Genomic DNA, 15,886 nt, shown 5'->3' on the forward strand with positions numbered 1-15,886 from the left:
CCATTCATTTTCCACCATCCTGGTGATCAAAATTGTCATCAGTTTCAAGGACAGTTGTCTTTTCTTGTTCTGATTGGGAGTGGGCAAGATCAGATGTTAAATACGTGTACATAATAAAATATGATTTGTATCCCTGATGGGCTAATAAAGTGAACCCCAGCAGTTTAGTCAGGGGTTTGCACTTCCTAATTGGCGTTATTTGAATACATTTATTTTGAATCTGTTACTGGCAACATTAAAATGACGTTGATTTGAAAATCCAAGCCAGGGTTGTTACGTCTTGAATAAAGAATTTGTGAGCTCAACGTAATGTTTGACCATAGTCCTTTATTGCAGGTCTCCAGAGTGCCTCTCCAGCCTGTGAGGCCTCCTTATGTACAGGTGCTCCTAAGGGATTGTGGGATCCCTTGGGACTTGAGGAGATGAGCCCTTTGGTTAAAAAAGGTATTTACAGGTTTACATATATAACACTCCCCCACCCCCCAAAGTCAATAGTGTAACTATTTACAATGTGAGTCAATCTGGGGCCTTCCTTTCCCTGGTTGATCGTCTCAGTGCAAATGCTGGTTTTGGTGAGTCGTTTGTTGGGCCCTCGCTGGGCTGCTGCGCAGCTGGCCTTGCAGGACTGCTGGGGGTGGTGAGTCCTGCTGGGCTGCTGCGGGTAATGGGTTTTGCTTCGTGGTCAACCGTTGGGTCGGTTGCCACTTGTGTGTGTGTTGGGGGGGGTCAAAAAAGGTAAAGTCTATTGTGGGTTGTTCTGGATAGTCCGTGAATCTGAGTTTGGGTTTGGTCCAAGTGTTTTCTGTAGTTGAATCCATTTGAAAGTTTGACCAGAAACACCCTACTCCCCTCTTTGGCCACGACAGTGCCAGGAAGCTACTTGGGGCCTTGTCCATAATTCAACACAAATACAGGATCATTAATCTCGATTTCGCGTGACACATTTGTGCGATCATGATATGTATTCTGTTGAAGCCGCCTGCTCTCTACCTGATCCTGTAGATCAGGGTGGACTAACGAGAGCCTTGTCTTAAGTGCCCTCCTCATGAGCAGTTCAGCTGGGGAAACCCCAGTGAGCGAGTGCAGTCTTGTGCGGTAACTAAGCAGGACTCGGGATAGGCGAGTCTGCAGTGAGCCTTCAGTTACTCTCGTCAAGCCCTGCTTGATTGTTTGCACTGCTCGCTCTGCCTGACGATTGGACACTGGTTTAAACGGGGCACGTGTGACATGTTTGATCCCATTGCAGGCCATGAACTCTTTGAACTCGGCACTGGTGAAGCACGGCCCATTGCCACTCACAAGGACGTCAGGCAAGCCGTGCATGGCAAACATGGCCCGCAGGCTTTCAATGGTGGCAGCAGACATGCTTGCCGACATTACCTCACATTCAATCCATTTGGAGTACGCATCTACAACCACAAGGAACATTTTTTCCAAGAATGGGCCTGCATAGTCGACATGGACCCTGGACCATGGTTTGGAGGGCCAGGACCATAAACTTAGTGGCGCCTCCCTGGGTGCATTGCTTAACTGTGAACATGTGTTACATTTGTGCACACAGGACTCTAAGTCTACATCGATACCGGGACACCACGCGTGGGATCTGGCTATCGCTTTCATCATTACAATGCCTGGGTCAGTACTGTGGAGGTCACTAATGAAAGTGTCTCTGCCCTTTTTTAACACCACTACCCGATTACTCCATAGGAGGCAGTCTGCCTGTATGGACATTTCATCTCTGCGCTGCTGGTACGGCTTTATTTCTTCCTGCATCTCTAACAAGACACTAGACCAACTCCCATGGAGCACACAGTTTTTTACTAAGGACAGTAAGGGGTCCTGGCTCGTCCAGGTTCTAATCTGTCGGGCAGTAACAGGTGATTGCTCACTCTCGAATGCTTCCATTACCATAACTAAATCTGCAGGCTGTGCCGTCTTTGCCCCTGTGGTGGACAATGGCAACCTACTGAGAGCATCGGCACAGTTTTCTGTGCCTGACCTATGGCGGATGGTGTAGTTGTATGTGGACAATGTGAGCACCCATCCCTGGATGCGGACCGATGCATTCGTATTTATCCCCTTACTTTCAGAAAAGAGATATATCAGTGGCTTTTGGTCAGTTTCCAATTCAAATTTGAGCCCAAACAAATATTGATGCATTTTCTTTACCCCATTAACACACGCTAATGCTTCTTTTTCGATCATGCTGTAGGCCCTCTCAGCCTTAGACAGACTTCTGGATGCATAAGCAACCGGTTGCAATTTCCCAGATTCATTGGCTTGTTGCAATACACACCCGACACCGTATGACGACGCATCACATGCTTGTACCAAACGCTTACATGGATCATACAACACAAGCAATTTGTTTGAGCATAACAGTTTCCTAGCTTTCGCAAAGGCATTTTCTTGGCTTTTACCCCATACCCATTCATCTCCTTATGCAGTAAAGTGTACAGTGGTTCTAACAGTGTGCTAAGACCCGGTAAGAAGTTACCAAAGTAGTTCAGGAGTCCTAGAAACGAGCACAGCTCCGTCACGTTCTGTGATCTCGGTGCATTCTTGATTGCCTCCATCTTCGAATCAGTGGGCCTGATGCCGTCCGCCACGATTCTTCTCCCCAGGAACTCCACTTCAGGCACCAGGAAAATGCACTTCGAGCATTTTAACCTGAGCCCCACATGATTAAGCCGATTAAGAACCTCCTCCAGGTTCTGCAGATGCTCGACGGTGTCCCGACCTGTAACCAAGATGTCGTCCTGGAAGACCACGGAGCGCGGGACTGACTTCAGCAAGCTTTCCATGTTCCTCTGGAATATTGTCGCGGCTGATCGAATCCCAAACGGGCATCTGTTGTAAATGAAGAGACCTTTGTGCGTGTTGATGCAGGTGAGGTCCTTCGATGATTCCTCCAGCTCCTGCGTCATGTAGGCCGAGGTCAAGTCCAGCTTCGTGAACGTTTTTCTTCCCGCCAGCGTCGCAAATAGGTCATCTGCCTTTGGTTGCAGGTATTGATCCTGCAGGGAGAAACGATTGATAATTACTTTGTAATCACCACAGATTCTGACAGTACTGTCTTCCTTGAGGACTGGAACAATCGGACTGGCCCACTCGTTGAATTCAATCGGTGAAATGATGCCCTCTTGTTGCAGCCGGTCCAGCTCGATCTCCACCCTCTCTCTCATCATGTACAGTACCGCTCTCGCCTTGTGATGGATGTGTCGCACCCCCGGAATCAAGTGGATCTGCACTTTTGCTCCTTGGAGCTTCCCGATACCCGGTTCGAACAGCGAGGGGAACTTGAAATGTCGTCGACGGACGAGAGTGCTCGGACGTTGTCCCAGTTCCAGCATATCTTCCCCAGCCAGCTCCTGCTGAACAGCATGGGGCCATTGCCCGGTACCACTCAGAATGGTAAATTGTGCACCGTTCCATCGTAGGAGACCTTTATGGTAACACTGCCAATTAAGGGAATCAGTTCCTTTGTATACGTTCTCAGTTTAGTACGAATGGGAGTCAGGACTGGCCTTGAGGCCTTGCTGCACCACAATTTATCGAAAGTCGTTTTGCTCATTATGGACTGGCTCGCACCCGTGCCCAGCTCCATTGACACGGTGAGTCCATTTAATTAAACCTTCAGCTTTATCGGGGGGACACTTTGTGGTAAATGCGTGCACCCCATATACCTCAGCTCCCTCAGTCTGAGGCTCTGGTTCATCGTGATCTACCATGGATCTGTCCTCCTCTGCAACATGGTGGTTTGCAGGATTAGCAGGGTTTGCAGCTCGCCTGCACATACGTTGGAGGTGTCCCATTGTTCCACAGCCCTTGCAGATGTATCCTTTGAAGCGGCATGAATAGAAACGATGATCACCTCCGCAGCGACAACAAGGTGTTAATGGCCTTGCATTCAGCACCCTTGATGGTGGACTCTGAGACATCTGCGAATGTGCAGCTGCAGGCATGTGAGTCCTGCCCTGTACATTACAATTCGAGAACAACCTTACTTTGTTCACAGTACTTGCAGCAGCACTCGTATGCTGAGAAATTTGTTTGGTATTGTCACTGATAGTGATGAATGCCTGGGCTATCACTATGGCTTTACTCAAGGTTGGGGTCTTTACAGTCAAAAGTTTGTGAAGTATTACTTCATGGCCAATGCCAAGTACAAAGAAATCCCTGAGCATGTGCTCCAAGTGTCTTTCAAAGTTGCAATGTCCTGCAAGGCGCCTTAGTTCAGCGAAGTAGCTCGCCACTTCCTGGTCTTCAGACCTCTTGTATGTGCAGAACCAGTAGCTCGCCATCAGAACGCTTTCCTTCGGGTTTAGATGCTCCCGGACCAGTGTGCACAAATCATCGTACGACTTCTCTGTGGGTTTCGCTGGAGCGAGCAGATTTTTCATGAGGCCATACGTTGGTGCCCCACAGACGGTGAGAAGGATCGCCCTTCTTTTGGCAGCGTTCGTTTCTCCTTCCAGCTCGTTGGCCACGAAGTATTGGTTGAGTCACTCCACGAAGGTTTCCCAATCATCTCCCTCCCAAAATTTCTCCAGGATGCCCACAGTTTTCTGCATTGTTGCGGTGGGGTTAGTCATCTGTACCTCATCGGCAGTTGTTACGACTTGCATAAAGAATTTGACCAGATACTGTAAGCTCAAAGTAATGTGTGACCGTAGTCCTTTATTGCAGGTCTCCAGAGTGCCTCTCGAGCCTGTGAGGCCTCCTTATATACAGGTGCTCCCAAGGGATTGTGGGATCCCTTGGGACTCAAGGGGATGAGCCCTCTGGTGGTTAAACAAGGTATTTACAGGTTTAAATATATAACACAGGTGTCCAATCATTGTTCATTAACTAATGGGAGTGCCACATATACTTGTGGATAAGATGACCCTGCTCCTACTTTCCAGCTAAAACTAAAAAATATCTGTGAACTACCTACAAGAACCCCACCTTGGTTCACTATAGATCCATAGAACGTGGGGAAATTTACATTTTAATGCTGGCTCGTATGTCTGCACATCAACGGCAAACCAGGGGCCTGAAAGAGGGGAGCAAGATGTAATGTATTTATTTCATGGGTTCGTTACTTAAGAATTCATAGCAACACATTGCTATTAAGAACTAGTTGGTTCATTAGTAAAGGTTTAACAATCACACCACACATTACCAGTTCATCCAACAGGCTCACAACCACCTGCCTCATCATGGATCTCCTGAACACAACTGGCTGGGGTTTTATTGAGCCTTGTGAACAGCACGTGACTGGCTAAGCCACTTCCAACTCAACAGCTCTACAGCTATTTTAAATTAACAGATAAAGCGGTGTGCCCCCTTATTAAGGGGACACGAGAACCCACAAATGAACAATTAAACTTTAAGGGAACTTAGCAGATCAAAAAATTTGGTTGCCGGGGGTAATGATGCAGTCCAGTTGCTCCAGTCACGCCTCTCATGGAAGGCCGCGAGCGTACCGGTAGACACCGCGTGCTCCATCTCCAGGAACATCCTGGCGCACAACAGCTCTACCGCTATTTTAACCTAAGCTTTAAACCTAGTGCCCCCTTTTTGTAAGGGCACTAGCACCCTAAAATTAACAAATTAACTGGGAACTTTGCCAAATTAAATTAAAATTCTGTTCCCGGGGGTGATGATGCACTCCAGTCCCTCCGGTGCCCACCTCTCGCGGAAGGCCGCAAGCGTACCAGTGGACACCGCGTGCTCCATTTCCAGGGGCACCCTGGTGTGAACGTAACCGCGGAAGAGCAGCAGATCAACAGCTCTACAACTCTTTTGGTTGTGAACAAATAAAACAATTAAATCAAGTGCCCCCTTATTAAAGGGGGGGACACTCCAAACATTTTTCAATGCCATGTTTTTGGGTTTTTTTGGGGGTGGTTTTGTAAGGTTTTTTTGTGGGTTTTTTTGGGCACCAAGAGGCAAATTATACAAGTGCCCCATGACTGGGGGGGACATTAAAACCCGGCAATAAAACAAATTAAACTATAAAACATGTAAAATCAAATAAAGATTTGTTTGCCGGGGGTAACGATGCACTCCAGTCTCTCCGGCGCCCACCTCTCGCGGAAGGCTGCGAGCGTACCAATGGATACCGTGTGCTCCATCTCCAGGGGCACCCTGGTGCGAACGTAACCGCGGAAGAGCAGCAGATCAACAGCTCTCCAAACCTGTGAGCATACTCACAGGTGCATACATTTCACAAGAGACCAAAAGAGGCAAGTGGCAGTGGAGAAGTAGGAATAGATGGGGGAATGAAAGTTGGCCAGGAGCAAGCGATCGCACTCCCCTAAGGCAGCTACAGTTACCATTTTCCTCAATGATTCACATATAAGATGCACTTTCAACATGCAAACAGTGACTTAAGCGACTACTACAATATATGAATATGCACAGTGTGGCAGGAAAATCATGGGTACATGCAGCAAACCCTGCCGGTAATGTCTGCAGCAATGTATTCCTTTATGAATTTTGAAACTGTTGGCACTGGCACTCTATTAATGAGTAGCCAAGTCCTCACTAACTGCATTAATATTTTAGTACAATCTATTCTAAATTATAATATTTCACCAGTCTTGTTCGAGGCTGTGCTTGCTGACTTACATTGACTCCCGGTCTGGCCACGTCTCAATTTTAAAATTCTCATCCTGGTGTTCAAACCCCTCTATGGCCTCACCCCTCCCTATCTCTGTAACCTCCTCCAATCTTACAACCCTCCGAGAACCTCTGCGCTCCTCCAATCCTGACCTCTTGTGCATCCCCAATTTCCTTCGCTCCACCATTGGGGGCCTTGCTTTCAGATTTCTAGGCCCTATGCTATGGAATTCTCTCCCTTTACCTCTCTCTCCTCCTTTAAGTCGCTTCTTAAAAACTACCTCTTTGACCAAGGTTTTGGTCACCTGTCCTAATATCTCTTTATGCAGCTCAGTGTCAAATTTTGTCTGATTACGCTCATGTGAAGCACCTTGGGATATTTTACTGGGAGCATCTTAAAGGAGGAAAGAGAAGTAGAGAGTCGGTGAAGGATTATGGCGGGAGTTCCAGAGCTTAGGGGCATGGCAGCTGAAGGAACAGCCAGCAATGGTGCAGCGATTAAAATCGGGGGTGTGCAAGAGGCCAGAATTGGAGAAGTTCAGATATCTTGGAGGAGGTTACAAAGATAGGGAGAGGTGAGGCCATGGAGGAATTTGAAAACAAAGATGAAAATCTTAAAATCGAGACATTGCTCAACCGGAAGCCAATGTAGGTCAGCGAGCACAGGAGTGATGGGTGAGCAGAACTTGGTGCGAGTTAGGACACGGGGCAGCCGAGTTTTGGATGAGCTCAAGTTTACAGATGGTGGAAAATGGGAAGTCGGCCAGGATAGTCAAGTCCAGAGGTAACAAAGGCTTGGATGAGGGTTTCAACAGCAGATGAGCTGAGGCAGGGCGGAGTCGGGTGATGTTGCAGAGGTGGAAATAGGCGGTCTGAGTGAGGGTGGGACACGTGGTCGGAAGCTCACCTCGGGGTCAAATATGACACCAAGTTTGCGAACAGTCTGATTCAGCCTCAGGCAGTTGCCAGGCGATGGCAAGGGAATGGAATTTGTGGCGGGGGCCAAAGACAATGGCTTTGTTCTTCCCCATATTTCGTTGGAGGAGATTTCTGCTCATCCAGTAGTGGATGTCGGAAAAGCAGTCTCACAATGGAGGCATGGAGAGGTCTCCCCTCAATTATTTTCTAAACTAGAACATGCATTATATAGCACAAGTCACTCAGTACGTCCCACGTTAATGACTGTTTGAAGTGCACTGACCATCACTATGCGGGCGGACGCAACAACGGTTTCACAGCAAGATCCCATAAGCAGCAATGAGAAGTTAAACACCGAATATAACAGGCCTGAAACTGTACTTCTGGCAGGGAATCGTACCTGTTGGGAAATAGCAACATGCTTCCCGTGATGTTCCAAGGTGGAAATCATGGGGGGGTTTACCTGCGATTCCCGATGTGCTCGCCGGATGAGTGAAGCTCTGCACCAAATGTACGTATTCGGAAAACTCAGCCCTTTAATCTATTTTTCATGGAAGAGTATTGCCTCGGGCACCGGGAGAGGACACTGGGAGAACTCCTTGCTGTTCTTCAAATGGTGCCATGGGCTCTTTAACATCCAGTCGAACAGACAGACAGGGGCCTCGGCTTGACAAGTCAATTGAGGTATGGCTACAACAGCGAAGAGGTCCACTTTGTGGCAGGAGGAGAGGTCAGAGTGACCACAGCCATTGTGCACACCACATGCTCGCCAGGGGCTCCGCAACTGAATGGGAACAGCAGCTGGGGGGGAGGCCAAGACATCGTCGGAGGGAGGAAGGCCCGATCGTCGCTGGTGAAGTACAGGCCTGCCACCATCTCAGCAAAACCCCAGCCCTGCACGAGGTCAAAAAGGTCATCCGTCAGCTCAAGAATACAAGGCATCAGGAACAGATGGAATCCCCACTGAGGCACTAAAGTATGGTGGAGAAGCACTATTGGCACGAATGCATGACCTCATCTCTCTTATCTGGAAGGAGGAAAGCATGCCGGGAGATCTCAGAGATGCCATAATCGTGACCATCTTTAAAAAAGGGGAAAAGTCCGACTGCGGCAACTACAGAAGAATTTCCCTGCTGTTGGCCACTGGGAATGTCATCGCTAGAATCCTCCTCAACCGTCTTCTTCCTGTGGCTGAAGAGCTCCTCCCAGAGTCACAATGTGGATTCTGTCCACTGAGGGGTACAACGGACATGATCTTCGCCGCGCGACAACTACAAAAGAAATGCAGGGAACAGCACCAACCCTTGTACATGGCCTTCTTTGACCTCACAAAGGCCTTTGACACTGTTAACCACGAGGGACTATGGAGCGTCCTCCTCCGTTTTGGCTGTCCCCAAAAGTTTCTCACCATCCTCCGCCTGCTCCACGAATACATGCAAGCCGTAATCCTGACCGACGGATCTACCACACACCCAATCCACGTCCGGACCAGGGTCAAGCAGGGCAGCGTCATCTCGCTAATGCGCTTCTCGATCTTCACTGCAATGCTCCATCTCACACTCAACAAGCTCCCCACTGGACTGGAACTAAACTATAGAACCAATGGGAACCTGTTCAACCTTCGTCGCCTCCAGGCTAGATCCAAGTTCATCCCATCTTCTGTCATCGAACTACAGTACGCGGATGACGCTTGCGTCTGCGCACATTTAGAGGCTGAACTCCAAGCCATCGTCAACACCTTCACCGAGATGTACGAAAGCATGGGCCTTACACTAAACATCCGTAAGACAAAGGTCCTCCACTAACCTGACACTGCCACACAGCACTGCCCCCCCCAGTCATCAAAATCCATGGCACGGCCTTGGACAACATGGACCATTTTACATGCTTCAGGAGTCTACTGTCAGCAAGGGCAGACATCGACGACGAGGTCCAACACTGCCTCCAGTGTGCCAGCACAGCTTTCGGTCACCTGAGGAAGAGAGTGTTTGAAGACCAGGATCTCAAATCTGACACCAAGCATATGGTCTACAGGGCTGTAGTGATACCCACCCTCCTGTATGGCTTAGAGATGTGGATCATGTACAGTAGACACCTCAAAACACTGGAGAAATACCACCAGCGCTGCCTCCGCAAGATTCTGCAAATCCCCTGGGAGGACAGACGCACCAACGTCAGTGTTCTCGATCAGGCCAAAATTCCCAGCATCGAAGCACTGACCACACTCGACCAGCTCCGTTGGGCGGGCCACATCGTCTGCATGCCTAACACGAGACTCCCAAAGCAAGCACACTACTCGGAACTCCTACATGGCAAGCGAGCCCCAGGTGGGCAGAGGAAACATTTCAAGGACACCCTCAAAGCCTCCTTGATAAAGTGTAACATCCCCACTGGCACTTGGGAATCCCTGGCCAAAGACCGCCCTAACTGGAGGAAGAGCATCCGGGAGAGCACTGAGCACCTCAAGTCTCGTCGCCGAGACAATGGAGAAAACAAGCGCAGACAGCAGAAGTAGCGTGTGGCAAACCAGACTCCCCACCCACCCTTTCCTTTAACCACTGTCTGTCCCACCTGTGACAGAAACTGTAATTCCTGTATTGGACTGTACAGTCACCTGAAAACTCACTGTTAGAGTGGAAGCAAATCTTCCTTGACTTCGAGGGACTACCTATGATGATGGCAACAGCTAAACCGACTTGAACACATAAATTAAGTGCTCTGGATCATCAAGTAAGATTGTTAACGGAAAGGTTGTTTCTGGTAAGGCTGAGGGGTCACAGCCTGAAACTGCATTCAGTCAATATAATCTATTAATAAGTGCACAAAGACATACACGTACATGCTCCTGTCTCGTCTCTTTGAACAATCATGACTCATAATCGCATCAAAGGACTGTATATTTTCATAAAGGAAAAGGCAACTGCAGGTGAATGAAAGACAAATGATGTACCCTTTCTGTAGCTCCATCGTGCTCATATTAAAAGGTTTCTGTTGATATTTTTTCAGGAGACTTTCTCATTCTACGCCCACTCCCACTGCCACAAACTAAATCCTCGTTTCCCATTTATCTCCCACCCCCCACCTCCTGCAGCTCCTCGCACATTTGACTCTCAGTTCTTTTTAGACGAGCGCAATTATGTTAACCATTCTTTCAAACAGGGTGACTGATTCTCAAACAAACATGCTCTTAATTGAAATTGCTTCTACAAAGATCGCACCTTTCTAAACTTGCAATTCAGTTGGAGAAGAAGTAATATCCAGACTAGCAATTTTTTTTTTAAAACAAGCAATCTTCAGCTGCATCTCAATATCTGTCAGTTTTTTTCTAGATGTGTCACCGTTGTCTGCTACAATCATCCTGCATTAGCTTTTTTTTATCAGAAATTGGGATACATATCATCAGATGTTTTACAGCATTAACTTGCCAGCGTTACTGGAATTTACTTTTGACAATCTAGAAAAGGAATAACAACAATAACAACTTGTATTTATATAGCGCCTTTAACGTAGTGAAACATCCCAAGGCGCTTCACAGGATAAAAATTGACACCGAGCCGCGTAAGTAGAAATTAGCGCAGGTGGCCAAAAGCTTGGTCAAAGAGATAGGTTTTAAGGAGTATCTTGAAGGAGGAAAGAGAGGTAGAGAGACGGAGAGATTTAGGCAGGGAGTTGTAATACTTCTGAAGATAACTACAAAGCTTGCATTTATATACGTCTCAAATCCAGCAACCTCGGGACCGAGACCGCGCCGATTTTCAGATTTGTTCAGATTTCGGACAAAAAAATCAAGAGCGCGCATATGCTACCGAGACAGACAAATACTAATGGTGGGGTGGGTCAGGTCGGGTCGGGCCGGGTCGAGCCGGGTCGAGGGTCATTCAGCAAGGCTCGGACCGATCGCACGGCATTTAAAAGATAGCAGCGAAGCCGATGGCTAGTCCGGCTCGCTGGTTTTTGGACAATAATTCCAGATTTTATTTTACTGATCATCAAATGGGATTTTCTCAAAAACGTCCGGTTTTCGGACAATTCCGATTTTTGGACAGACGGATTTGAGATGTTGTACCTGCAGCACCTTTAACACAGTGAAATGTTCCAAGGAGCTTCACAAGAGCAGTAAACACACAGCACCTACAAAGAGAACAGAGAGGTTAACTATTCAAAGATCTATACACGAAGCATTAACCTGTCTTTTCTCTTTTCTTTTGAATGCCGGCAGACCCGCTGGACATTTCCAGCACTCTGTTTAATTTGATCCCCTGTGACAAACTCCCTTAATTTAAAAAAAAAGGGCAAAGCTTTTGACCCAGTTTGAGCGTCCATTAGGATTCAAAAAATCTTTACACAAATATTTTTTTTTGTAGCAAGCCGATAATCTGAAGCTTCTGTGAATATTTGTGCTTGTTGTTAAGATGCTGCCGTGAGGAATTCATTCCACTAGCAATGTGTTGGTATGTCTTATGTTCACAGATGAATACACAGCCTCCAACCACTGCTCTCGGTGCTGTGATGCTGACTCTGAAATTTTAACTCACGATTAAATGATGTAAAAACACACAAAACCGCGCACGAACCCATCCCAGTTCCATAACAGCAATCCAGTGCCATTCTTTGCAACTCTCTGCCACAATTATTACCACCTAAAACCAATTAGCACAATGTTCATCTCACTTCGACATTCACTCCCTCCACCACTGGCACACTGTGTCTGCAGTGTGTACCATCTACAAGATGCACTGCGGCAACTTGCCAAGGCTTCTTCTTCAGCAGCTCCCAAATCCACGACCTCTACCACCTAGAAGGTCACAGGAAGCAGGCACATGGGAGCACCATCACCTCCACATTACCCTCCAAGTCACACACCAGCCTGATTTGGACATATGTCGTCCTTCCTTCACTGTAACAGCACTGTGGGCGTACCTTAACCACACCACACTTGACCACAACACTCAAGAAGCTCGACAGCATCCAGGACAAAGCAGCCTGCTGATTGGCATCCCATTCATCGTCTTCAACATTCACTCCCTCCACCACCGGAGCACCGTGGCTGCAGTGTGCACCATCTACAAGATGCACTGCAGTAACTAATCAAGGCTTCTTCAACAGCACCTCCCAAACCCGCGATCTCTACCACCCTGAAGCCCTTGGCTGCAGGCGCATGGGAACACCACTACCTCCACGTTCCCTCCAAGTCACACCCAGCCTGACTTGGAAATATATCGGCCGTTCCTTCATCGTCACTGGGTAAAAATCCTGGAACTCCCTCCCTAACAGCACTGTGGGAGTACCTTCACCACAAGGACTACAGCGGTTCAGGAAGGTGGCTCACCACCACTTTCTCAAAGACAATTAGGGATGGGCAATAAATGCTGGCCTTGCCAGCGAAGCCCACATCCCGGTATGAATAAAAAATAAAAAAGAACCTTGCCGTTTGTTGGACCTAGCTATGTGTAATTGGCACCCGTGTTTGTTTGCAACAGTGATTGTACCTCAAAAGCACTTCTTTAGCTGTGATCTTCTGAGGATGTGACAGGCACTATAGAAATTACCCATGGAGTCTTACAGAACAGAAGGAGGCCATTTGGTTCATCGTGGCTGTGCCGGCTGTGCAACTGTTTTCTTATCAAGTCAACAACAACAACTTGCATTTATATAGCGCCTATAATGTAGTAAAATGTCCCAAGGTGCTTTATAGGGACGTCATCAAACTAAATTTGACATTTAGTTTGATGATGCCCCTATAAAGTCACATAAGGACATATTAGGAAGATGTCCAAAAGTTTGGTCAAAGAGATAGGTTTTAAGGAACATCGTAAAGGAGGTGAGCGAGGTAGAGAGGCGGAGAGGCTTAAGGAGGGAATTCCAGAGATTAGGGCCTAGGCAGATGGAAGCACAGCCGCCAATGGTGGAGCGATTAAAATTGGGGATGCACAAGAGACCACAATTGCAGGAGCATAGAGATCATTGATGGTTGAAGCGCTGGAGGAGGTTACAGATATAGGGAGGGTCAAGGCCATGGAGGGCTTTGAACACAAGGATGCGAATTTTAAAATTGAGGCTTTGCCGGTCTGGGAGCCAATGTAGTTCAGCGAGCACAGGGGAGATGATTCCATTGGTCCAATCCCTCCACAGGAAGCAGCAAGTCCCACAGCCGCTGGAGATCCTCAACCCCAAATGCAGTATCATAGAACATCACTGCAATGAAACAGGCCTTTTGGCCCGTGAAGTCAGCATTGGCATTTTGCTCCATTTAAGTCCTCTAGTCCGAACCCACTCTCCTGCGCACTCCCCATATCTTTTGATATTCCTCTTTTACAAGCAACTATCAAACACCCATTTAAATGAATTTATGGGTATAATGTATTTGCATCAAGGGTTCTTTGCTTAAGAATTCATAGCAACACATTGCTATTGAGAACTAGTTGGTTTATTCGCTAAAGGTTTAACAAATCACACCACACATTAGCAGTTCATCCACCAGGCTCACAACCACTTGCCTCATCGTGGATCCCCCGAACCCATCTGGCTGGGGTTTTATTGAGTCTTATGAACATCACGTGACTGGCTAAGCCACTCCCAACTCAACAGCTCTACACTATTTTTGTTAAACCATAATTCAAATGCCCCCTTATTAAAGGGGCGCTGAAACCGACAAATTAAACAAATTAAACTTTTAACATTAATGGATCAAATTAAAATTTGGTTGATGGGGGTGATGATGCACTCCAGTTCCTCCGGTGCCCACCTCTCGCGGAAGACCACGAGCGTACTGGTGGACACCGCGTGCTCTATCTCCAGGGACACTCTGGCTCGAACGTAACCGCAGAAGAGAGGCAGGCAGTCGGGCTGAGTGACCCCTTCGACCACCTTGGCCATGCCCAGGAGCAGTCCTACGAGGAGGCCCTCCGACCTGCCCGCTCCCCTCCACACAGGGTGCCCAAAGATCAGGAGTGTGGGACTGAAGTGCAACCAGAAATTGAGGAGCAACTCAACAGCACTACAAACCTGTGAGCATACATTATAATGGGCCCTGTTTCAACACGATAGCAAAAGTCAACTCCAGAGCACCTTCTTTAAGTCGTCTTACCTTCCAAGTCAGTAATTCACTGATCTTAACCATAAAACCCAGTTTAAATAGGTTACCATATAAATTTGGTTTTACAGTTAGGGCCTGCCTCGTAGGCACTACAGAAATGGCAAGGTTACTGATATTACAAAGCCCTGAACAGTGCTACAGTATTTATAGCATAAGTTATGAGTGAGGTGATTTTTTTAGTATAATAATCTTTGATGTATTGGAACATTACATTGTGACCACAGCTTCTAGTGTCAGATCAAAGAGAGCATTGAGCATGAAAGCCAATCAGTAAAGGAGATTGAAAAGAGCAATTTTAGAATTTATTGACCAGTTTTTTTGTAATTGGTAGCAACCTGTGCATTCTTAAGAGCCACTCAGCTGTATCCAGCTTGCCAAATCACTGTTAAACTCCAGCTAGAAGGTCTAATCCCCTGACTAGGAACAGAAGGATTACTCCTCACCCGTAACCACTGACTGTGTAACCAGGGAATTCAGCAAGGTGCAAATCAATGTGAGTCAGTTCGAGTGGCCATACAATAAAAAGCTAGATGATTGCCTATTGCTTACAACATGTTTGACGACTTTACTTCATATACGTCTGTAAAACGCAGAATGTTGCAGACCTGTTTTCTTACTTCTCAACATTTAATTCAAGCCCAAATTCTGAATCTTTTCAAATAAAACAGCATAACAAAAGATGCTAAATTTGACCTTTTTTTTAATCTGCCTACTGCGGTGATAATCGGGTTTTAATTTCTTCCCTGCGTTTAATGTTAGTAATGTCAATGTTAGTAATGTTAGTTTGGAGGGTAGGACCCTCGCATCTGAATCAGAAAGTCGTGAGTTCAAGTCCCACTCTAGAGACCTGAGCACAAAAATCTAGGCTAACACTCCCAGTGCAGTACTGAGAGAGTCCTGCACTGTCAGAGGCGCCATCTGTTGGATCAGCCGTTAAACCGAGGCCCCGTCTGCCCTCTCAGGTGGACGTAAAAGATCTCACGGCACTATTACGAGATTAAGCAGGGAAGTTATCCCCGGTGTCCTGGCCAATATTTATCCCTCAACCAACATCACTAAAACAGATTATCAGGTCATTATCAAATTGCTGTTCGTGGGAGCTTGCTGTGCACAAATTGGCTGCCGCATTTTCTGCATTACAACAGCGACTACAGTTCAAAAAGTACTCCATTGGCTGTAAAGCATTTTGGAACATCTGATGGTCCATCTGATAAAGCAAGTCATTCTTTAATAAGGAAATATAGCTAAAGAAACTTCTATTTC

At 47.1% G+C, this 15,886-nt stretch overlaps 1 protein-coding gene across 3 annotated transcripts in view; it reads right to left on the reverse strand.

The window, feature by feature from the left end:
- LOC139281436 (chemokine-like protein TAFA-2) overlaps positions 1–15,886 on the reverse strand; it is a 378,326-nt gene that overhangs the window by 273,378 nt on the left and 89,062 nt on the right. Inside the window, exon 1 of one of the 3 annotated variants that reach the window (XR_011596875.1) lies at positions 11,594–11,642. The exons of the other annotated variants lie outside the window; for them this stretch is intronic. The gene's annotated coding sequence lies outside the window, so the exon portion shown is untranslated. Of the gene's footprint in view, positions 1–11,593; positions 11,643–15,886 lie in introns of those variants that run through there. 3 annotated transcript variants of the gene reach the window in all.

Source organism: Pristiophorus japonicus, chromosome 15, assembly GCF_044704955.1.
Source record: "Pristiophorus japonicus isolate sPriJap1 chromosome 15, sPriJap1.hap1, whole genome shotgun sequence".
Taxonomy (NCBI): Eukaryota; Metazoa; Chordata; class Chondrichthyes; family Pristiophoridae; genus Pristiophorus; species Pristiophorus japonicus.